General features: G+C 35.7%; 1 protein-coding gene across 1 annotated transcript in view; it reads left to right on the forward strand.

Moving 5' to 3' along the window:
• Positions 1-26175, forward strand: part of Cdh9 (cadherin 9) — a 120083-nt gene that overhangs the window by 11336 nt on the left and 82572 nt on the right. The window lies entirely within an intron of this gene.

Here is a 26175-nt window from a genome sequence, read left to right on the forward strand (position 1 = left end):
GCAGATTTCTGAGTTCGAGGCCAGCCTGGTCTACAGAGTGAGTTCCAGGACAGCCAGGGCTACACAGAGAAACCCTGTCTTGAAAAATCAAAAAAAAAAAAAAAAACATAAAAAAATAACAGGAATCAACAATCACTATTCCTTAATATCTGTTAACATTAATGGACTCAACTCCCCAACAAAAAGACATAGACTAGCAGTCTGCCTCCTCTTCTAGAATGATCCCTAGGCCATAGGTAAAGGAGCTTTATTGTAGGTGCAACTACTAGGAATAGGCTCTACCTATTACCTCTCTGTAATATTCTCTCTCTCTTACAAGTATAAGTTTCCTTGAGGAAGGGTTGGGACTATAATTACCTGCTGTTATCCAGGCAAATATTTTGAATATAGTTGGAGACAATGTTGGTATAGTAACGTAGTGGTAAGAGTTTCTCCTCCACGACTTCACTAATTGTGTAGATGACTAGGTTTTTCTCTTGTTGAGCTCGTCTGAATTCCAATTAGAGAACTGCTGGTTACAGCCAAGTAAGTACACTAGTACTGCACCGTTAGGTTTATTGTGCCATGTTGGTTTTGTTGTACTTCATAAGTATCATTAGCAAGGCAGGACAGTTGGTTTCTTCCCTTTTGTGGATACTTCATGGATACCTGCTGGTATCCATGAAAGCTACTCCTAAGGCTTACAAATAATTTCTAGCCAGTAGCCTCTGGGTTATGTGTGTGAAGTACATGAAATGTTCATCAACAATTACCTACTTTCTATCTCCATCAGAAAATAAATAGATACAGTAATAGCTTGTAATGTTTTAGGTTTCTCTTGGATAACCCTGACCAATAACCAAAAACAGCATTCCTCATGACTTATCTTGTGGATATTAATAGGTACCTTTTGGCCCTTGCAGGGAGCATTTTCAGCTCAAATAAGATATTTCTATTTAAATTACATATGTGCATCTATGTACCAATTACATGTATCATATATATTTTAGGTAGATAGCTAATATGATTCCTTGTGGATTTTTACACACACACGTAGATATGTGTATATAACAAACAATGAAGGAAAAAGTTCTGAATTTGAACACCAACAAGACATTTGCATGGGAGGAATTAGAGAAAGAAGAAGGAAGTAGGAAGATGATGCAGAATTATAATTTCAGAAACAAAAAATTATAAAGCATTTTTTACTGCTTCTGATTCTGAGATTCCCTAATGTATGCTTTCTAATATGCTTTACTATGATAACAAATAAAGTACAGGTAAATATGCTAGCTTACTGACTGTCTATTTGTAACCCCTAATTCATTTGGTCCATTTAATCACCAGGTAATTTTCCCTTCTGATTTTAGAAGAAAAACGTGCTTCTTTTCAATATATAATAAGCAAGAATTTAGATTGGTTTGCCTTATTTTTTGTCCGCAAGGACATGAAAAACATCACCGTCAGATACCATAGTTATAAGAGAGAAATTTGCTGTATATGTCAAGAGTGAATTTCAGACAGCTTTTTAATATCTTGACACTTCATGAAATTTGTGTGTGAAATTTCAAACATTACAATCATTTTAGAATATCCAAAAGGGAAAAATAACTAATACTCTCACTATTTTGATTAGAAATGTTTTGCTAATGTTAATTAGAACTGGTTGAGATGCCTTGGAATTCTCTATAGATAGAATAAGGAGATGTAAGTTAATTCTAAGAACAGGTTCCTGAAACCTTGTTGAACAGAGGTTTGATATTATGGATTTACACATTTTATTATGTCCTAGGTTGAGATTTCATATGATGAAAATATTTGTTTTCATTTTGAGTACTATGTGTTTTATAAGCTCTTGCTACCTGCAAATTAATTTGAGATATTTTAGATTATGGTATATTAGGTTAATTGTTTTTTAATTATCTTTAATCATTTTTTAAGAGTCCAGTGATTATACACCTGCTGGTCCACCCTCTAGCAGTTCCTCATTCCATTCCTCCTCCCCCTTCTCCAAGAGGATGTCCCCACCCCCATAGCTTCACCCCCTGCCACCTTACTACTAGAACTCCCTTCTCCCTCGGTCCTCAAGTCTCTCAAAGGGTAGGTGCATCTTTTTTCACTGACTCCAGACCAAGTGGTCCTCTGTTGTATATGTGTCTATGACCTCAGACCAGTTTGTGTGTGCTGCCTGGTTGGTGGTTTAGTGTCTGAGAGTTCTTAGGGGTGCAAATTAGTTGGGACTGCAGGTCTTCCTATGGCGTAGCCCTCCTCCTCAACTTCTTCCAGCCTTTCCCTAATTTAACTACAGGGGTCCCTAGCTTCTGTTTATTGCTTGGGTGTAAATATCTGTGTCTGTCTTGATCAGCTGCTTGTTGGGCCTCTCTGAGGGCAGCCATGCTCTAGGATCCTGTCTATAAGTACACCACAACATCCATAATAGGCCTTGGAGCCTCTCCTTGAGCTGGTTCCCAATTTGGGCAGGTCTCTGGACCTGCTTTCCCTAAGTCTCTTCTTCATTTTTCCCCCTGCATTTCTTTTAGGCAGGAACATTTCTGAGTCAGAGATTCTGACTATAACATAACAACCCCATCTCTCCACTTGACACCCTGTCTTTCTACTAGAGGTAGGCTCTACAAGTTCCCTCTCGCCACTAGGGCATTTCATCTATGGTCCCTCCCTTTGAGTCCTGAGAGTCTCTCACTTCCCAGGTCTCTGGTACACTCTAGAAAGTTTAAACAAGGACATTATCTTGGGGCTTAGAGATGCAAGTGATCTATGAAAGTCTTTTATATCAGAGATGGAAAATATCAGTGTTTCGTATATTAACTGTGTCAGATACTTAACTCTTTTCCATAATTTGTATAACTTTGGGTTTTTCTTGTTTGTTTGTTTGTTTGTTTGTTTTTGTTTGTTTTGTTTTGTTGTTTTGTTTTGTTTTGTTTGAGACAGGGTTTCTCTGTATAGCTCTGGCTGTCCTGGAACTCACTTTGTAGACCAGGCTGGCCTCGAACTCAGAAATCCGCCTGCCTTTGCCTCCTGAATGCTGGGATTAAAGGTGTGTGCCACCACGCCCAGCTTAATTTGTATAACTTTAATTCTCATTCTTTAAGGGCTTTTAAATGATTAGAAATAAATGGCATTCTTGACCTGAAAGTGAAAAGGGTGTGTATAATAGTGGTTTTTTTTTCAAAAGATTTTAATGTTTCTGTTTTGTTTTTAAGCATATTTTTTTAAAAAAGGGAAATATTCAATTTATATCACAATATAATCTTATAAAAGAAGTACAAGTGCTTATTATGTATTCAGTATGAGGGCATGATAATGTACTTTATACAAATGATTTATTAATACTTATAATATCCTTTCCTCAAATAAGTGGCTCACCTGAAATGTTCATCTTTCATGAATGCAATGTGAAATTGGTCCTAAATATTATTCATACAGATTTGGGCATTTAAACAGATATTAGAATATGTAATATTAACTCTGATTGTACCATTAGGTCTTCTGTTATTCCTGGATTTATGAAAAGGGCTCATTTCAGGAAAGGGAAGTCAAGCAAACAACCTGAGGACCAGCATATCATCATATATCTGATTCTATCTCCACAATCTTATTTGTAATGCTAATGTACAGGAAACCTCAGCATGCTCTAAAATACAGACTTTAGTAAACGGTTAATCTTTGTCTTAGTCAGGGCTTCTATTCCTGCACAAAACGTCATGACCAAAAACCAAATTCGAGAGGAAAGGGTTTATTAGGCTTATAATTCTACATTGCTATTCATCACCAAAGGAAATCAGGACTGGAACTCACACAGGGCAAGAACCTGGAGGCAGGAGCTGATGCAGAAGCCATGAAGGGGTGCTGTTTACTAGATTGCTTCCTTTGGCTTGCTCAGCTTGCTTTCTTATAGAACACAGAACTATCAACCCTTGATCACTAATTAAGAAAAAGCCTTACAGCCAGATCTCATGGAGGCATTTCCTCAAGGGAGGGCTCCGTTCTGTGATAACTCCAGTTCGTGTCATGTTGATACACAAAACCAGCCAGTACAATCTTTCTACATCCAAAATTATTTTACAACAAAAACTATATCAAAATTAGTCCTTGTCCACCAAAATATGTGACTTTATGCAAAGCACAAGGGAGTAACAGGTTTGAGTTTTTTAGAATTCTCTCAAATAGCCCCTGCTTGAAATTTCTGTGAAATCAGTGTCATTTTCACTTGGATTATAAGTTGAATATTTCTTGTAATTTCCATAAGGAACTTTTGTATCCATAACTACAGCTATTCTCTCCTTCCTAGGATCGGCTTTCTGAGAATGTTCTCTCCCTCTAGCACTATATTCGTGTGTATTTTAACGTTTTGTGCCACTGGCTTTTCATCGATTTTACTGGCTTTTCCCTTTGATGCCCTCTGTCAATTTGGTGAATAATCATACCAATGCACCTCATGCTGTAGGATTTTCAGAGCATCTCTGCTTGGCATTCAATAAACTTCCACACTAAGTCTGAGTTAGGAATGTAAGCACACAATGAGGTTGCTGTCAATACCCACCTGTGAGCTCCTGAAGGAACTGTCTAGAAATTCTGTTTTAAAAATATACGCCAACAGTGCATTTCAAAAGGTCCCGGCTGACCAGATGAAGTGGCACTGTTCTTTCTCAGAAAAAAACATGTAGCGTTATCTCACTCTGATAGATAACTAAGTGTACTTTTCTAAAATGTTAGAAAATGTGATTTAAAATAGTACCCAATTTACTTATTTAACATAGCATCAAATTATTTGATATACTTTCTAGGAAGAAATAAATTGTGGTTAACATTTTGGAGTAAAGTGTGCACTGATAAATTTATAAGTGAATGGATTTTTCAATTGTCAAATATTTCAGACATGACATTGGACATTAAAGGGTATTTATGATTTAGGTGAGGTGCAAAATTTATAGGTTCTTACTTCCAACTTCTCATGTCCCAAATCAAGTTAATTTGCCATTATGTTGTTTTAGAAACAGGGTGAAAATGATTCCTGTGGTTAAAATTTAGTCCAGGAGTAAAAAGCTGAGGCTCAAAGTCAGAATCTTTACCTACACCTCCCACTTTCTCTCTGGTTCAGTTTATTTCATTTTCCCAATTCTCACTTAATGATGATAAAATACGTATATGACTATGAGTCTATAGCACGCTAGTCATAACACCTAAAGCAATTGTTGACAATAATAGATACTCAATTGTTTTTAAACTAGTTATTAATACTATATTCAAATTAAGTTCTAAAGTTTCTAGTATTATCTTCGATAAATTCAAATATTCTTTTGAAAAAGAAAGTGATAAGAAATACTCTATACATCTTTAGAAGTTACTCTTTTCTAGAACAGTGGTTCTCAACAAGTTGTGACTCTTTTGAGGAGTCAAAAACCCCTTTCACGGGGTTTTCCTAAGATCACTAAAAACACAAATATTTATATTTCAATTCATACTAGTAGCAAAATTACTATAATGAAGTAGCAATAAAAATAAGTTACGGTAGTAGGCCTTCCCAGTAAGAGAAGCTGTATTAGAGAGTGCCAGCATTAGGAAGGTTGAGAATCACTGATCTTAACTGTTAAGTTAAGTAAGAAAATTAAATGTAGTTCTGTCTCCAAGGAACTGGGAGTTCATGCTGAGAGTTTACGTGTTAATATAATATATGCCCACAATGAAGCAGGCTACTGAAGAACACTATATCATCGTGGATGTTTGGAATGGGAACAATTCTAATCATGAAAACACATTTGAAAATTTGTAAAACGTTGCTTATAATGGTTTTTAAAAACACAGAACCCAAAATATCATCTCCTATCATATTCAAAACATATCTGGAAATACACAAATATGCTTAACTTATATTAGCAATGAAGCAACTGTATTTATAGTGTGCCCCTTATATAAAAAATAGGCACACATTAAAATGTTTTGTAATGATACATAGAATTTTAAAATAAGAAGTCTGTACTATAATCCTGATTTGTGTATTAGAAGAACAATTTTAAGTACAAAGAATGATTCAGTAAGTCAAAGATTATTGGAGCAAGAAGAAACCTGGCATTTGATTTAATTGCCTCATCTTAAACCATGACAAAGAGGATAAAATGACCCTGATTCTAAAACACCAACAGTGAACCAAGGTCTCTTTAGAATAGATCAGGTGATTAATGATGCTTTATCAATTTGAATCTCTATATTCTTACAGTATCACTTTAATTCATAACTATACATACATAAAATGCAGGAAATATTAATTGTAAATAACTCTAGTGAACAAAGGATTTCCATTTTTAATCAACATTGCTATTGGTCTGGCTTTCTTAGAAAACATTACTGAGAGACCACGATGAATAATAACACCCTTTCATTCATAATAGAAAGACCTGATTAGCACAAAGCATTCCTGTGGCTTTTGAAAATGAGTGTTGGGTTAACTAATAGGTTCCTGGATTGTGCAGAGAGGAATACAACCCCAGTAAAGTTAATTAAAGAGAGTCAAGTGTGTGGGTATAAAATCCCAATGAGAGAGCTTTCAATCAACACTCATGTTTAATTTTTTTTTATTTTAAAATGATAGAAAGAATTAATATATTTAAAGAATTGTATAGTTTGAAAGTCATTTTAATGTTTGAAAAGTATTCTAAACTCTCAATCAGTTCTTTATCCTACAATCTATCATCTAGGAAAGGACAATTAGATGAGAAAAACTGAGATACAAAGAATGTCTGAAAGTATCTGGTACTGTGTTCTAGACTCACACAACTTACCTTTTAAAGAACTTACTGAGACAAATGTTCCCATGTTGACATTCATTGAAATCCAGATGTTTTGTCTATTTTCTAACTTCTGAACAACAGAAGGTTCTCAGTATTTTTTTCTATGAAACCAATACAACTTGGATTTCTCGAGTCATAACACATAAAAAAAAAAAAAAAAAGATTATCCTATCTAAGGTATCATCCAGTCTTGGGTATTCCATCAACAAGTTTAAAGCCTGGTAAAAAATTCAAATATCATTCTCCTAAAATTGATTTAAGTTTTAGCATTTGTTTAAAATCATGTTTTATAATAACTACTTTTGTGTGTATAATGAAATTTTTGATTGAGCTTATTATAAGTTTCTAAAGCTATAAAATAGTTCTTATTACTACAATATTATCAATTATATTTTTAAAAACTCAAGACATTGATACAGAGAAACTTATTAAAGGGAGTGTTCTGTTTTTCCTAAAATATCAAATTTCATTTTGATACTAAACATTAATATTAGATTCATTAAACTAAGTAATTCTAATGACTAGTGATTAATCAATGACACACAAAATTTATAACAGATATGATTTTGTGTTATCTCCTATTTAGGATTCTGTCTATTGGCATATTTTCATATCTCTGGTTGTTACTACATTAGTATGTTTTGGATAAAGAAAGTACTCCCAGACAATTCTCAAAATAGACTCATCTATTAAAATGGGAAGAGGTAGGAGTTCTTGACCCTGTCTTATCTGGTGTGTTTGGGGGATAATGAAAACATGAGTGTGGAAGATAAGCTCACCTAAAGCACACAAGAGGCATGCCCTCTGCTTCTGTGTGCTATCTTAAGGAAGCATAGCAATTGGAGTGTCTGATAGTCAATTAAACATTTTGCCTTCTCAGGCTATTTACATGAAAATTAATTATTTACAGGCAAATTATCTTTTGTCCTTGAGATTTCCTCCTGGAATTGAAGAATTCTTTCTGATGATCTAAAGGAGGAAATTAATCTATTCACTAATTAAATTAATTCAGTTGCACGATGCCTCTGTCAGTAAAGCACTACAAAATCAGGTCTATTTGAAGTGAACCTTTATTTATGAGTTTACCTTAACCGAGTCTACAGGGAACAGACTTCACACTTGTTTTAGAGCAACCACACACCAAATTTGTTCACAAGATCTCTTTTTAAATGATTTTGCCAAACTTACATGATATCTTACTTATTTCTAACCCATGGTTTGTACATCTATAGCAATGTGAATAATTAAAGGTACAAGGTACACGTGACCTATCAACTACCTCACTGTTACTACTTTCTCTCACTCCTGTAAATATAGAAAAATGATGTGATCCATAAACCTGCAGGCATATGTTCTTCCCTGTCTTATATGCGGCTTTCTTTTTTTTAATTTCTTTTTTTAATTGGATATTTTCTTTATTTACACTTCAATTATCCCCTTTCCTGGTCCCCCAAACCTGAAACCCCCTGTTCTATCCCCTCTTCCCCTGGTTCTAAGAGGGTGTTCCGTGACACAACCTCCCCATCCTCGAATTCCTCTACCCTGGGGCATCGAGCCTTCACAGGACCAAGGGCCTTTCCTCCCACTGATGACCAACAAGGCCATCCTCTGCTACTTATACAGCTGGACCCATGGGTCTCTCCATGTGTACTGCTTGGTTGCTGGTTTAATCCTTGGGAGCTCTTGGGGGGGGGGGGCTGGTTGATATTATTGTTCTTCCTTTGGGGTTGCAAACCCCTTCAGCTCCTTCATTCCTTTCTGTAAATACTCCACTAGATTCCCCTTGCTCAGTCCTATGGTTGGCTGCAAGCATCCACCTCTATTTGTAGGCTCTGGCAGAGCCTCTCAGGAGACAGCTATATCAGGCTCCTTTCAGCAAGCACTTCTTGGTATCCACAATAGAGTCTGGGTTTGGTAACTGTATATGGGATGGATCCCCCAGGTAGGCAGTCTCTGGATGGCTTTTGTTTCAGTCTAGGCTCCACAATTTGTCTCCTTATTTATTCCTGTGAGTACATTGTTACCCCTTCTAAGAAGGACTGAAGCACTCACACTTTGGTCTTCTTTCTTCTTGAGCTTGATGTGGTCTCTGAATTGTATCTTGGGTATTTCAAATATTTGGGCCAATGTCCACTTATCAGTGAGTGCACACCATGTGTGTTCTTTTGTGATTGGGTTACCTCACTTAAGATGATATTTTCTACTTCCATCCATTTGTCTGAGAAATTCATGAATTCATTGTTTTTAATAGCTAAATCCATTGTATAAATGTACCGCATTTTCTGTATCCATTCTTCTGTTGAAGGACATCTGGGTTCTTTCCAGCTTCTAACTATTATAAAAAAGGCTTCTATGAACATAGTGGAGCATTTGTCCTTGTTATATGTTGGAGCATCTTTTTGGTATATGCCCAGAAGAGGTATAGCTGGGTCTTCAGGTAATACTATGTTCAATTTTCTGAGGAACCACCAGACTGATTTCCAGAGTGGTTGTACAGCTTGCAGTCCCCCCCCCCCCAACAATGGGGAAGTGTTTGGGGCTTTATTTTTATGAAGATATTTTCTTTCATTTTTCGGTTCAACTTTTGTAATTTATTTGCATTTCGTGAGATACTATTTATTCGTATTTCATGAGATTCTATATTTTTCACTGTTAGAATACACACTTTTAGAACCGGACTAATAGTTCAGGAGTACTAAGTGGGCATCTAACCTTCTAAATGGACAGGTAAACATCATGGCCAATCACATATGAAAGTGTCTGAACATCTGGAATCTTGCAAATGGCAGGCTAGTTGGTGTAAAACATTAGCTCCCTCTCTTCTGGATAGCTCAGATTACATTATGAAAATAGAAGATGCTTTTTGTATGCCTTTCTTCCTACACACATTACGCAAAGTGAGAGAATTTGTTTACATTATCACAATCAAGGAATGATTTCATGTAAGGGAAGCTATTGTAAGCCCAAATAACAAAGAGCTTAAGTTTTACTCTGATTGTTCATGCCTGAATTGTTTTATCTTACAGATGTCTCTCTATGATTTAGGTGCTTTAATATTACCCTTTAAAATGAATTATGAGTGTTCAGGATTTTTTAGAATACTATTTCTGCAGTATTTGAGTTTTAAGATATCCTTCATTAATTATCACTTATGCCTAGAACATTCAATAGTGAAGAAAGCTATGTCTTTATATTGTCAGATGTTATATATTAGCAGAATAATAATTATTTTATTATTAATAAATACTAATTATTTTTGCTATTTCTATATTGACATTGAAAAAATCTTTTTTAAATTCAAAGTCTCTACATAAAGTTTTAGATATGTACATGTATTTGTACATAATCTTTTTGTTTTGTTTTGTTTTGTTTTGTTTTATTTTGTTGTTTTTCAAGACAAGGTTTCTCTGTATAGAAACTTGGCTGTCCTGGAACTCACTCTGTAGACCAGGCTGGCCTTGAACTCAGAAATTCGCCTGCCTCTGCCTCCCGAGTACTGGGCTCAAAGGCGTGCACCACCACACCCAGCTTTGTACATATTCTTTAAAAATGTATTTTTTCTATAGAACTATAACTTAACATAATTTTATACTAGCAACAAAATCATCTAAATTCCAAAAGATCATATTACCATCCTTTGTTTTAAATATTTATATGTATTCAGTAATTGAACTATAGTCACCAAATTATTTAATGTTTAATATTTAATATCAACAAATATGAGTTGTGAGAAAACATTGCCATTGAAGGTGTTATCATACAGAGAAAAATAAAATTGGACTATTATTTTAAGTTCTAAAACTATGAGGGCCTGGGAGATGACTCAGCAGGGGAAGAGGCATGCTGTATAAAAATTCTCAGAACCTAAATAACAGTTGGGTGTGCAGGACTGCCTGTCACATGTATCCCTGGATCAAGCTAGCTTCCTAGACCAGCTAAAAGGGCGAGCTCAGGGCTCAGTGAGTGGCTTTGTAGGATATAGGTGTTGAGTGATCAAGAAAGCTGTCCTATAACAACCTGAGTTGTCTACATTCAAGCACATACTTGAACACATAGGCACACACATGCCCACATATATGCAAACATGTACTCAGTCATATATTTGAAAACACATGGACACACATGTTAATGGCATATTCTATTACTGTTTTCTCGCAGATTTATTTGTTTAGCCTTTATTTTGTAAATAATTTTAAGACTGATAGTTTTGGATTGAGTAGAAATGCTTACTAATTATAGTGATAATAATGTAATAAATTTGAAAATCAAAAACAATTCCCTGACTTAAATATTTTAGATTTAATTACTTAAGCACTAGGTCCATTATCACATTGTGGATAATAGCTTTTGATGGGAATGTCACCATTGTATGTTCATCTCCTAGACAGCATCCCAGGACAGAATTAAACACCAAAAAATAGGATTCATTGCACTTGTTAAAATTTGTTAAACACCCTATGATTTATAATATTACAAGAAAATGGATACAATTAATTTAAAAATGTATAAAACCAAAAGTCAAGTTTTTGTATACATGTGAAGATTCTAGAATGGGTCAGGATACCCATAAGTATGTACATCATAATCAATTTCTGTTCCATCTCTGAAATTATATATATATATATATGTGTGTGTGTGTGTGTGTATGTGTGTTTGTGTTCTCATTTATAATAACAGATGTGAAACTACATTTTACAGCTTACTACATGTTCTTTAGTTTTTCTTTTCATGCCCTCCAATCAATTATTACTTTAAATGTTCTAGATTTTTTTCCAATATTCTTCTTTTCTTTTTACATTTTATGGGAAAATATTTTGTATTTGTTGACTAGTTTTAAGTATACAAGGCCATAGTATATTTGCAAAATAGTTAGAAATAATAAAGAGTTTAAAAGTCAACTATGCTAGACCCCTGGGAGCTCCCAGCAACGATTGCCAAAATTCTTCCTTTTACTTGCTACATTTTCACAAGATGTCTGCTCATATTTCTCGGTGGAACTACGTTCTTAATACAAATTAGATTTCTTTTGTTTCCTTTAATGCAACTCACAAGGGACTGAATAGTAAATCATTAAAATAATTTTCATATTATAGCAATCTTCTAAGCATAAAACCAACTTTCAATCACACTTATAATTACATATAATTATTCTTATTTTTATTAAACTCTAATAAAATTGATATTAATTATTAGGTATATAAAATAACTGCAAATGTCCTGCCCAAACCCCTCAATCTACCATTCATACATGTTTTAGAAAATATAAGAAAACATTTATTCATAAGAAGTACTTAGTTATCTTTGTGGTCTGTTAGAGGCAGTTTGTTGTGGTGTTTGATATTATGAGGGAAGCCTTATAAATAAAGAGAGAAGCTATAAATCAAAACAATTGCTTTTATCCATATTACAAGATGATGAGAATGCTAAAGTGTTAGTTACAACAATAAAGAGTTTCTTTAGTTGTTAGCACAAACACAAATATGTACTCAGTCATTTCTCTTACCTACTTCAATTGTTATAATATTGTTAATTGACGAATTGTCATTGGATTAGAATGACAAAATCATTAGCTAGAGATGATTTTGTACCTATGTCACTACCAGCAGATAATGGCATGTAAGTGCTCTAAGCATCACTGCTAGCACACAATCTATGTGTGCTTAGTAAGCATATTCTTTTAAAAAGATTGCTGTAAAAGGTGGTGACTCATTTGCAAATGCTTTTGTGTCAAGTGTTTGGTTGAGTATGTGGTTAGAATACTAAAAGGAGAATTAACCTTAAATAATTCTGGGAATCTTGATTAATGCTCAGGATTCTATACCTTATATTTTAGAATATGAATTTACTAACAGTCAACTTCCTAAGAGGAAAATATTTCCAACTGTTTTATATTTTATATTTGCTGAATGTATTTCATTCTCACCTCTAATGCCTAATGAAGTTTCTTCAGCAACAATGAATGGTACCTGGGTAAATAGACACTGTTCATGACAGGTGAATTGCTTCCCACACAAAAAGATCAAGATATAGCAAGAGGGACACATAATTTCAGAGAGGCATAATTATACATTAAGGGTGATGTGTTTCTGCTAGTTAGCTTTTTCGAACAGAAGAAATCTCTCACACTATGAATCAATGAGTCTATAGCAGAAGTGTACCAGGCTTTAAAAAACATCTTTTTGGGTTGTGTAGTAGTAGATGGATATTCATTTGCCAACTGAAAGTGAAATGTCTGCTTTATATGGCTCTCTTGTGCCATTCTGTTAATAATTGTAAAATAGGGTCATATTTTAAAAAAGGGTAACCCTGTTTTCTAGATCTTTTCAGTATTGTCTAATTGTCATGTGAGTTTTGGTTCTTGTGGTTTCTTGCTCTGTTATTGTCATATAATTTTCTCCTACTTTCTTCTCTTGTTCGAATATCATTGTTAGGTACCCTTAAGGAAACCTCTTAAAGTCTAAACACAGGAAGCCATATGTTTTTGGACTTTCATCTTCCAAACCTGCAAGGTGTATCAGCCATTTTCCGTTGTAACTTCCCATCATTAAGCATTTTGTTGTGGCTGAAAGCCACATATTGAATCAAGATTGTAATGGAGCGCTATCCTTCGAGATAGGGTGAGATTTGCACAGGGCTGAAGAAAAAGAAATGATGAATGTTAGAGAAGCTAACTGTATTTAAACTGATTGGAGCATTACACAATCGATATACATCAAAACAGTAAACTTTTATGTTCATTAGTATGTACAGTGTTTTGTTTCTAAAATTCAGTTAAAATGATTTCATAAAAGAAAGGGATGCAAAATATACTCAGGTATATTAAAATTCTAAAAATGTTTATTTAATCAGACAGTGATTTATGGACCAGACATCACTGCATTGCAACTATTTGGTTTCCAGTAAAGAAACAATTGAGTATGCATTTTAAATGTATCCAGGAATGTGAAAGGAAGTTTTGAATACTTAAGATAGAATGATAGCATTCTGATTCCTAGTTATTGATGAGTTGATACTTTCAGGCTTGTTATTTCTGTTTCATTTTTCTAGGATATGACTATTCAGCCTAGAGGCCTATGTTGCTATAACACTGTAAAACTATTGCCTTCACAATTAATCATTATTATTAATAATTAATTAATTAATACAGTGTCCTCTCCACTCCTCCGCCCTTTCTTTTCAGAAAAGGGCAGGCCTGCCATGATCATCGACCAAGCTTGGCATATAAAGTTGCAGTAATGTATTTTTCTGGTAAAAATAAATGATGTGTAAATCATTATAAAGTTGCCAAATGGCATATGATATGAAAGATTATGCTGGAGACTGTGTACAACTAATTGACAACATTTCCATGGCAATTGCTATAGTAACATTAAGACTGGCATTGATGCCAAGAAATCTGCAAAGGTTTATTCAAAAGGAAAGCTATAGAATGCAAATGAAATTTTGGTGTTTTCATGAGTGTAGGCTGAAGAGAAGAAAAATTTTATATTTTAATATCTACATAATACATTATGTGTATACCTTAATACCATAATAAAATATATTAAAATATCTGTTAAAACTTAATCCTGACAACTTTATCAATATTAATTACCTCATACAATCCTTTACAAGTCACATTATATATTCATTTTATATTTTAAAGTAACTTTTAGACCCCTAACATACAAATCAAATTACTGAATCCATATTTGAATCTGTAAATCATTTGTTTTTTATAATATACTTTAAAAAATATGTTCTGAGTGTCCTAAGATGCCATCTACAGATCTGAAAAATTCCTCTACTTTTTTAGACTCTATTTTGGAAAAGAGCCACATAGAGTTTCAAATTTTCTTTCTTTCTTTAAGCAATTTTCTCAACGTATGAGAGAATTGGGTGTTAAATCATTCATTTTAATATTAAAATCACTCTATTTTACAAATTAGAGAAAATAAGAAACTGAGGCAGAGAAATTAGTGTCCATATGAAATGTATCCATTTAGCAAGTAACATAGCTAGTTAGAATCACAAGTGTTACATATTAGCTATACTTGTTTATTCTGTAACCCAACTCAAAACTATAATACTGCATCCTACCTGAAGCATTTCTCATCTTGTCTTGGTAAAGCTAAGGAAATACTAGAATGGATAATAAATAAGAACACTTAATTAACAGTCTATTACCTTCCTGTCCTGCATTTAGTTATGAGAGAAGAACTGTGTGGTTTAAAGCAATAACAATATTATTCAGTCATACAACTGGAGAATCAAATCTGACTTTCCTGGCTTTCAAAGTTTGCTCTTTCCACTGACAAATTCTAGACCTTGGGTACATCTAATTCCTTCTTATTTGTGTCACAGTAGACTCTCTGCCATGTTCTCCCTTTCTGCGTGTCAACTTTTAACAGAGTTGGTTAGAGTGGGTTCTGTGTTAATGGAACGCCACCCCACTTCGGTGGGATTATATGTTTTTAACTATTTTATTTTCAAGTAATGTCAGGAATTCTTGTCTCAAAGTTGGAATCAATCAAGGCCTTTAAAAAGATATAACCCAGTTCACCTATTCTTGAATCACTTTCCAATTCTGTTAAGCAAACACTTTTCTTTCCATCACTTAAAAAAATTGGGAGTCTCATATCAGCTGGTATATGCTTCCTGTTTAGTGGTCCAGTGTTTGAGAGATCTCGGGGGTCCAGATTAACTTAGACTGCTGTTCCTCCTTCAGGGTCACCCTCCTCCTTAGCCTCCTTCACCCTTTCTCTAATGAAACATAGGACTACCAGGTCTGGGTTCAATCAGAGATGATGCACCTAACCCCCAAGATGCTGGAGGCTGCAGAGAGTTTAGAGGTCAGGTGGGGTGGGGGTGGGGGTGGGGGGTGGTGACTTCCTCGTGGAAACAGGGGGTGGGGAGGAGGTTTGGGATGTGTAACAGTCGGAGGGTGGACTTGGAGAGGGGAGGTTCAATAAAAACTAAAGTGTTAATTAATTAATTAATTAATTAAAGAAAGATGTTGGGAGTCTGGTCACATAGCTCAGTGGTAAATCCTCACACAGAAGGCCTTGGCTTTGAACCTCAGCATGATATGAAGCAGAAAATGTCTGAAAACTTCACATACAGTATTCTGATACCTTTAGTCATATGAAGTTATTTGTCCTTTGCTGTGACTATAAGTGAATGTGTTTCTTCTGAGTGGAATTAGAATAAGCCAGGAAAACTCCATGTCCCTGATCTTCTCTTGGAAATCATGAAACCGAAGTGATGAAGCATCTTTCTTACCTAGAAATCATTGTAGCAAAGTTTGCCACAGCCTCTGGGCCATACATCCATCTCATAATAAGTACCTGGTTCAAACTTCCCTATACATTGAGTACCTACTATGAAAGTGCCCAAAGAGACTTCATTTTAAGCATTCTTCTATTATTAGTGTTCATATGGATTGAAAATAAAATAAAATTCTGCTTTAATAAACATGGTGGGTTTAATTTAAAGTTTATGTATGAGCACATTATTGATTCTCCTGGGAGAATCTCATTAATAGAGCTCTGTGTTAAGAAATAATAAGAACAAAACAGGGCTAGATGGGTAGCTCAGCAGGTGTGCACTCTACCAACGTTTGTGTTCCAAAGTTGCACATCTCTGTGGCTCAAATGAAGTCAGATGCAGATGTGAATGGGAGAATTACCAGAAACTCAAGAGGAACTAGTTTATTGTATGTAGCAGTAAACAGCAGGAGACTGTGTCCTAAGGAAATTGAAGGTGAGGAACAATTCCTGAGGTTGTTTTCTGACCTCCATACATGTACTATGGCTGGCACACAAAACACACACACACGAGAGAGGGAGAGAGAGGAGAGAGAGAGAGAGATACACGCACATACACAAATATGAACATATACATGGATTTCACAGAGACACATTAAAAATAAAAATGAATGAAAATATAAATGCATTTTATTAGCAAAAGTCATGGTTTTCCAGCTTTGAAAATATCCTTGCCAGAGCCCAAAGGACAAAGATCTAAGTTTTTCAGGTACATTATTTTACAAAACTGTTGCTTAGAAGGCAATTTGGCCATACATGGGACATGCAGGTTGAATTTTTAACGTTTTCCTATTTTTCAAAGCACATGATTCATTAACTTCGATATCACTTTATTGGTTGGCTGGCTAAAATGCACAAGATTGGACAAGAAGCATGAATGACAGTCTGATAATGCGGAGGAGAATGAGGGGTGTTCTTCTGACTCCCTTGCTAATGCATTGAGACGAGAACGCTTGTGTGTAGCTGTCTCAGTTCTCTTTTTTTTTATTAGATATTTTCTTCATTTATATTTCAAATGCTATCCTGAAAGTCCCCTATCGCCTTCCCCTGCCCTGCTCCCCAACCCACCCACTCCTGCTTCCTGGCCCTGGCATTCCCCTCTACTGGGGCATATGATCTTCACAAGACCAAGGGCCTCTCCTGTCTCAGTTCTCTTACCAGAAGGACAAATGATTTGTTTGCAGGCAGAACTTAGAGCATCATGTTCGTAAAGCAATAAGTACAAATATGATTCTGAAGGACTAGATTGAATATATTTGTGCAAAATAATTTAAAGTCCTACAGTGGAGACCAGCTAATTCTAATTGTATATTTATTATATAAGCAGATTAAAGAATGTTAAATCCCTTTATTTGCAAATTTTTTCTCATTCTAAAGTTGTGGATTGCCCAATACAATTCAATAAGCCTAGAGAGCCCATAATTATGAAGACAGAGTAAAACCTGACTACTAGAATTAAGAGAAAAACTGTAGAAGACTTAAGCATGTGTTAACAGGTCACACATTTTTGATGCCCCTTGACACATAGCATTTACAGGTGTCAAATGAAGAATCTATGAGGGTTTAAAGAGCGTTATCTTACAAAGGGAATAAAAAGTGTGGGGTTCAGAGGCTGAGAAGATCCTGGAACCAGCAACATTTGCAGCTAATGAGCTCTCAAAGGAAACATTTAAGCTCTAAAACCTAGTGAGCATTCCACCCTCTGCCTTCCAGACTGTCCAGTAATTCAATAAATAAGGATTATTTCAAAAAAACGTTGAAGAGAATCATACAAAAAAAAATGACAGGGAGGCCCCCGCGGTGAGCTGTGTGTAGGTAATTATTGACTCCTTTGTTAGGAACATGTGTAAAATCATACAAAATTTCAAAATTAATGTTGCCGTGAGAAAACTAGGCTGAGATTTATCACTGGTAAGTAAATTATAGCTAGGCACATAGGAAGTGGCTCACATGATAAAGTGCTTGAGGTTCAAGCATATGGGCTTGAGATTGAATCCCTAGAACCCATGTAAAAGCCAGGCAAGGTAGCATGCAACTATTATCCCGGTATTGGGAAAGTAGAGACAGGTGGGTCCCTGGAATTTGCTGCACAAAATGCCTAGATAATTGGTTAGTTCCAGATTTAGTGAGAGGCCCTAGCTCATAAAGGAATAAATATATAAAGGGTGAATAGCGATCAAGAAAAATATCCAATGTAGGTATCTGGTCTCCAGGTGTACAAGACATTTAATCAAACACATAAACACGTATATACACATATACGAAGGTATAAGTGTGTATATGTATCTTAATGAGAATAATAAGCTATCATATACTGTCACACATAGGTGACTAGGCAGTAATCAGATTGTGCATTTTTTACATTTTGTAAAAACTTACTTTTTTATTTCTTCTTTTATTTTTTTGAGAGTATAATATGTATACAAGATTTTCCTACTTCCTCCCCTTATATTAGACTCTTTCATATTTAAATCTAGCTCTCTTTCAAATTCATACCTTCTTTATACACACACATTTTCTATAAACATAAATATATGTATATATAAAAGCATGAATAAAACCTGCTCAATATATACATATATCAGTGCATGTATGTTTTCATGCTGTTTATCCACTAAGAAATACACTTAATTTGGGGAAAGGATTATATCTGGGTAGACATTTGTCACTGATCAAGCCATCTCCCTCCTTGATTTATTTAGTTACTTATACTCCTTCCTGTGAGGTTGAATTCTCATGGACTCTTCTCCACTCAGTTTGGCATGTTTATTGATGTTAAATAGAAAAAAAATACTCAGAGAAAGTTCTTGTCTCTGTATCATTTTTAAAAATTTTTGTTTAGGTAGTTTGGAGAGGAATATATGTACCATGTTTTCACTCGCCCTGAGTCTCTGCTATTTATTGCATGTGGGAAGGGATATACAAAAGATAGAGAAGTGAACTGATTTGTGCAATTAACAGCTAGTAGTACTGAACTGCTGATTCTCAGTCGAGGCTGCAGTAATCTGAATGGAGAAAGATTGCAAAGATTTCAGTCTCTTCCTCCTCATCAAAATTGGAACAAATATTTTGGAGTGTGTGCGCTACCTTTGTATTAAGCCAGTGAGCTGTAGATCAGGCTCCAGAGATGGGATAAACATGATCCAGCACAGCCTGTGCTATGTGTATCACCATTTGTTATCCTCCACACGTATAAATGTGATGAATTTATGCACAATGAATTTATTTATTTTCATTACTGTGTGTTTATTGCATGTCAGGATTGGTTTAATTAAAATACTTATATACAAAATGTATATCCTTAATTTTCTCATTGATTATTTTTAAATTATCAAACCTGTTTTAATGTCACATACAAAATGTGTGCATGCATATGGAACTTAGCATCAACAAATGAGAAAACGTAACTTTATTATTTTACTTTGGAAATAAAATTATTAAGTATGTATAACAGGTCTTCTTCAGCTGTCCAATGGCTGGCATTTACCCAAGTGTCTTAGTCAAGCTTTCTATTTCTGGAAAAAACATCATGACAAATAAGCAAGTTGAAGAGGAAAGGGTTTATTCAGCTTACATTTCCACATTGCTGTTGATCACCAAAGGATGTCAGGACTGAAACTCAAGCAGATCAGGAAGCAGAAGCTGATGCAGAGGCCATAGAGGGATGTTCTTTACTGGCTTGCATCCCCTGGCTTGCTCAGCTTGCTTTCTTATAGAACCCAAGACTATCAGCCCAGAGATGGTACCACCCACAAGGGGCCCTCACAGCCTTGATCACTAATTGAGAAAATGTCTTACAGCTGGATCTCATGGAGGTACTTCCCCAAATGAAGCTCCTTTCTCTGTGATAACTCCAGCCTGTGTCAAGTTGACACACACAATCAGCCAGTACAATCATGTTAATCTTTAATATGGGAGCTGCCAGTAGTGTTCTAGCAAACAGAGGCATGTGGCCTACTTCATTATTTGGGTAGACTATTCTGTAGGTGTTAAGTCCACTGGATCCAGAATGTCATTTAACTCTGAAGTTTCTTTGTCAACATGTATTTAATCTGTAGCCAAGTGAGAGTGATATATTGCAATTGTCCATTGTCATTGGCTTCAAGTCATTTTGCATCTTCATATCAAGTTTTGACTTTGGGAAATTGTCTTTTTTTTTTCTTTTTTTATGATGTTGAACATATACATGTTTAGAATTTAGCTGCCATGTTTTCATCTTGTTTCCTTAAATAATAGGAAATGACCTTCTTTATGACTATTGACTATTTGGGTTTGAACACGACGTTATCAGTAACTCATAGATAAACCTGCTCCATTTCTAGTTGTATTTGTGTACCTGTATGACAAGCCTTTTCATCCAGCTTTCCCAATTAAGGTAGTGATTGTCTTTAAAAGAGAGAGACATTTGCTGAAGGTAAAATATGAGGGTCCTCTTTTAGAATCCAATCTGCTATTCTGTTTGATTAGAGAACAAATACTGTAACATTCAGTGTTGTTATTGAATGGTACATCGTGATCCATAATTTTGTGGGCTATATAAGAGTTTATACTTTCTTTACCTCGAATGGATATTCCACTTATCTTTCACATCCCTGCCCCTGACCCCCATAATATCATTCTTGTTATGCATTTTTCTCCAGGATGTAGTCTTCTTTTAGCAATCTTTTTGGTACTGGCTTAGTTGCCCTTATTTTTATTTTTTTTAATTTGCTATTCATGTTGTAAAATTTACTTTCTCCTATGTAAGGCATATTTTGCTGAATTTAATAACTTTGAGTTAGCACTTGCTTTCCTTAAGAGCTTGAAATACATAGTTACCTCCCACTTGGTTTGACAGTTTATGTTGAGAAATATAGTATTATGCAAATGTGTCTCCCTTTACATTTCACCTGATCCTTCTTTCTTTAGATTTCAATATTCTCTATGTGTGTGCTTACACGCATGGGTGCTTACACAAGTGCCTGTTTACTAAGTGTCTTCCCTATAATCAGGTATGCAAAGATTCTTTGCTACTCTTTTCTACTTGGCATTTCTGCATGCTTCCTGAATTAAAATGACCAATTTCTGTCCCTAGATTTTTGGAAATTGTATACATTGATTTCATTGGTAAATAATGTTGGATTACCTTTGACCATTTTCTGGTGTCCCCAGAATGCCATACGGACTGAAATAAAGTCATAGCCAATTAACATAATTATTCAACTCTGCCATTTTTGTGGGAATAAAGGAACAATAACAGTAATTGATGTATGAAGATACTTTTAATAGTCTAAGGTACTGTTAATAGGTGATAAGTGGAGAAATACAGATAAAATTAGATTAGTAAGACAGCCAATTAACATTAAAACAATGAAGATGTGGAAGCAGGAAATGGATAGAAGAAAGAAACAATAAGATGAGGACAGATACAGTAGCTTCATATACAGGTAGAATGTAGAGGAAAATGAGAAAAAAAATACCTTTAGACAACTTAACCCTAACCCAACCCACCCTGGGACTCTTGTTAGATAGAGTCTTTCTAAAATGGTCTAACCAAAGAAACAAGAAACTGTGAGCAGGGCAGTATAAACTAGTCTAAAAACTTACATGTGTAACAGTTCTGACCTTTATATGACCATCTTTGTGTGTGCAGGAGCCGACACTTTTTTCAGTGTCTCTCCTGAGAAGAGCTGCACAGTCTCAATATTCCAACACTTGCCATCGTACAGTGCAGGCTCTGTTTTAAGCTGTGCTTCCTTTCATCCTTTCCATATATGTATGGGTATTGTTTAATAAATAGGAGCAGGATGTTTGTGATATTTAGCTTTCCGGGTTTTTTTTGATGTTTGTCTCGCAGCATGGGGACATTGTGTATGCCTCGATATGTAACTAGAGGTAGGTTTCAGCCTAGCTACACTGGAATTGGATGCCAATGAGCTTTCTATTGGTGAGTCTTGGACCCCAGCACTTTTGTCTTTTATTGATTTATGATTTGTTTCCAATACATCCCTACCACAGTTGCCCATCTCTCCAATCTTACCAGTCTCTCCTTCTCTCTCTGTCCCTTCTCATTGTACCTTCCCACTCACCCAGAGGCACTCCTCCATTTCCCTTCAGAGAAGAACAGCTTCCCCTCCCTGCCAGGATATCACTGAACGTGAAAAAAAAAAAAAAAAGCAATACGACTAAGCATAAACCTGCATATCAGGGCTGGCCAAGGTAACCCAGTAGAAGGAAAAGGGTCTCTAAAGCAGACAAAAGAGTCAGAGATGCATCCACTGACTTAGGAATTCAACAAAAACTCTATGCTAACAACCATAACGTACATGCATAGGACCTAGGTCAGACCCATGCAGGCTCTGCTTTGCTGTGTCAGTCTTTGTGAGCTCCTGGGAAATCTACTTAGTTGATGTTTGTGGGGTATGTCCTTCTGGTGCCCTTGACCCCTCTAGATACTACAATTCTTCTTTTCCCCTTTTCTACAGGGTTCTCCAAGTTCCAAGGGGAGGGGCCAAATGGAGATCTCCAATTTGTACTTCTTGACTTGGCTCTGTCTCTGGTCCTCTCTCTGTCTCTGACTATCTCTGTCTCTAATTCTCTTTCTCTTTCTCTTTCTCTCTCTCTCTCTCTCTCTCTCTCTCTCTCTCTCTCTCTATGTCTCTCTCTGTCTCTCTCTCTGTACCCTCTCAGCAACCTGTCAAAACCAGAGTCAAACTAACCTGTCAAGCCCGGAGTATTCCAACAACTCTGAAGCACATGAGGCAGTACTTAAAATGAACTTTATGAAGACTGAGGCCCTAAAATAGCGTATGAATAAATCCCTCAAATAAATCGAGGACAGGACAAACAAATAATTGGAGGAAACTAACAAGGCTCTCTACTTTTAAGAAACTATGAGGGTTTCTCTTTATCCTGAAGCTTCCTTGAGTCTCATTGTTTGCTACAGCTCAGCCCGGCTCCCATCACAAAGGATGTGTCTCAATTTGATTACTTTGGTTCAACTTTGACTTATATTGTTATTATTCTTTAGACACTTGTTTGTGTTGTAAAGGCAGATAGAAAGTGTGTGGCTCTGGATGGGAGAGGAGATCAGAAGGAACTGTGAGGAGCAGAAGGAGAAACCATAATGATAATATATTATATTTAAAAAATATATTTGCAGCTAAAAGAGCAAATATATTTTAACATAAAAATATAAGTATTAAGTGCTGCTGAATCAGATCTTATCTTCACTAGCAAGGTCTTCTGCAAGCCAAGATTTAGAGAGAGATGCTTTGGACTTTCTGCCTGTTCTCAGACAGGCCTGTGCATGGAAAAAAGACCATCATGTTAGTATAAGTCCTGGAAAATGGCTGTCCTCTAAGTTTGAGGCTATTATGGTGCACATATTTAATGAGTGTCAGACAAGGCAACAGTGCCCAGAAATACATACATATATAAATACATAACAAACATAAAATTAAAAAAAAATAAGTGAAATGGCCTCTTGCTGCCACAGTCATCAAGACAAGAGCAGAGAGGATTTTACCCTCCTATGTATGGTATCTATCATAAATCTACTAACTGACATTGCTGGATGTGCCCAAGAAATCACTGGAGTTTATTGTTGCTGTTTGCCCTGTTTTTTGTTTGCTGTCTATCTCCCCCCCACAAAAAAAACCCACATTTGTGGTTGTGTCAGGCTGTCCCCCACTCCCCTACCTCTCTCCCTCTATCTCACTTAACTTATCTGAGGCTTTTTCTTAAGCAAGAGCTGCAAACCTCCGCAGTCTCTCTCAGCTCCCAGTAGGATAACATCATCCCCTAATTGGGACTGAGCTCATGTGGCTAAACCCAAAGAACCTTCCGTTTCTTTCTCTATCGTTTTCTTTCTTGCTTAGCCACCCAGAGTAGTGTTTTTCCATCACCACACCCGTCCTAGGATGGCTCTTCTTCAACTATTCCTGCTCTATTCCCTGAAGATTCTAACACTTGGCATGTGGGTGTCAGCCGCCATCTTCTAACTTGTGAGTGTTCAGTGAGAAGTAGTTGCTGGAGAGTGACTCATGTGGTGTAGTCATTAACTTGGAGCTGACAGACTCTGATGCTCATTTCTGACACTGAAAATTGACATGAAGCCACAGGCTGAAAAAAAAAATACATTTATAGCTTTTCTCTGCTGATTAAAACTTTGACATACAAATGTAAGTTCCTCTTTCATTTGCTCAGAAGATGAAATATCATTTAGCAAATGACTTCTAATGCTAATGTTTTCTTCAGAGACAGGGCACAGTTTGTTTCAGGATGACTGCAGATTATTTGGTTAAAATGTAAATTCCCTTAGACATCTAGAAAAGATGCCCACAAAGCAGGTATTTCACTTTCATTTGGCAAATGAGTACCCAGCTACCCATCTTCCATGGTTTACTATAAAAGGGTTTTCCAAAGATTAGCATAGGTTACTCACCTTCTCCTCTTGTTTTATTCTATCTTTTCTTTCTATTTTGTACTCTAGACATGCTGATATCAGTCTCCAATAAATTCTTTCTCCCATCTACCCCTCTTACTTTGGATCTCATCTCCAACACCAGGCCTGCTTGCTACCAGAGCCTCTGGTTGCTACAGTAATCAGGCACGATGGGTCTGGAGTAACCATTCCAGTCACCTTGTCTAATTCCTTTCCATGATACTGATGCCAATTATTTCCAGTTTTCCACTCATCTTAGTGGAATGCTCTGAGAAAGCAGACACAATGTTCCAGTGAAATATGTGAAAAGGTTTTTAATTAAAAGTATTTATATTTCAAAGAAGTATATAGATGTTGTACTACAGGGTCAATAAACATGCTTTAGCTAAGCCTATTTTTCAAAGTGTTTAATGGTTCTTGCTGCATATGTAGCATAGGGTGGCCTTGGTGGGCATCAATGGGAGGAGAAGCCCTTTGTCCTATGAAGCCTCAATGCCCCAGTGTAGAGGAATGTCAGGGGAGTCAGGAGTGGGTGGGAGGGGAGTGGAGCACCCTCATAGAAGCATGAGGATGAAGAATGGGATACGGGGTTTCTGTAGGGAAAACCAGGAAAGAGGACAACATTTGAAATGTAAATAAATAAAATATCTAATAAAAACAATCTCTAAAATTATAGTAGCCACTTGGTAAAATACAAAGTTTTAGGGATGTTCATGTACATTGATACATTGTACTACATAGGCTTTATTCTTGTCTCTAAATTATTCAAATAATTAATATGGTTATGGTTTAAGTCAGGGACTATATTCATCCCGTTACCTCCTTAACAAATTGACTATTGTCCTTGATATTGACTTTTTAAAAACTAGATTGTGTGACTATTTTACCTGGAATAATTTGTCATAAATCAAACTCTATAAACTCTACAAACTCTAATTGAATGTTAATTCCTTTGTTTCCTCAACCTCCACTCTACTGGTATTATATAATTATTGAATTATGATTTTAATTATTCCTGTGTTTAATAAGTAATTATTAAACGAATTGATAGGACAAATCCTCCATCTGATTTTGTTTATTATTGAGATGATTAGTGTTAATTCTCAAGGACTTAGTACAGAATCACCTAGGAGACAATTTTGAGGTAAGCTAGGAGAAGGGTATGACTTGTGATATTATTTAGTTTGTAATAGACTCTGGGTACCACTATTTGGTTAAGAGAGGTAAGAAGTTCCTGGCACAGTTTGTGAATCTATCTATTGGACCAGGACACTGAACTGTTTGAAAGGAAAAAAAAGTAAACTGAGCATGTTCATTCATTACATTCTGCTTTCCAATTATGGACACAATGTGGTCAGCTGCTTCAAGTTTCTGATAGTTTAATTTTCTAGCGAAGGTAGACTAAACTATGACCCATGATCTAAAACAAGACCTTCATTCCCAAGATGCTTTTGCCAGTGAACTTAATTACATCAACAGAAAAAGCAACTAAGAAAATCGTGAAAGTGAGAACTTATTATGAGTTCAAAAACTCCAGATTCCTTTAACAATTTGCCTTCACTGTATTATCCCTGTTCACTTACTTTTGGTTACATCTGCTTCACTTCAAAGTCCTCTCCCAACCCCCAATAGACTCACTTTCCCCAGTCTTCAACCACAG

The sequence above is a fragment of the Mus caroli genome, chromosome 15 (genome assembly GCF_900094665.2).
Source record: "Mus caroli chromosome 15, CAROLI_EIJ_v1.1, whole genome shotgun sequence".
NCBI classification, from domain to species: Eukaryota; Metazoa; Chordata; class Mammalia; order Rodentia; family Muridae; genus Mus; species Mus caroli.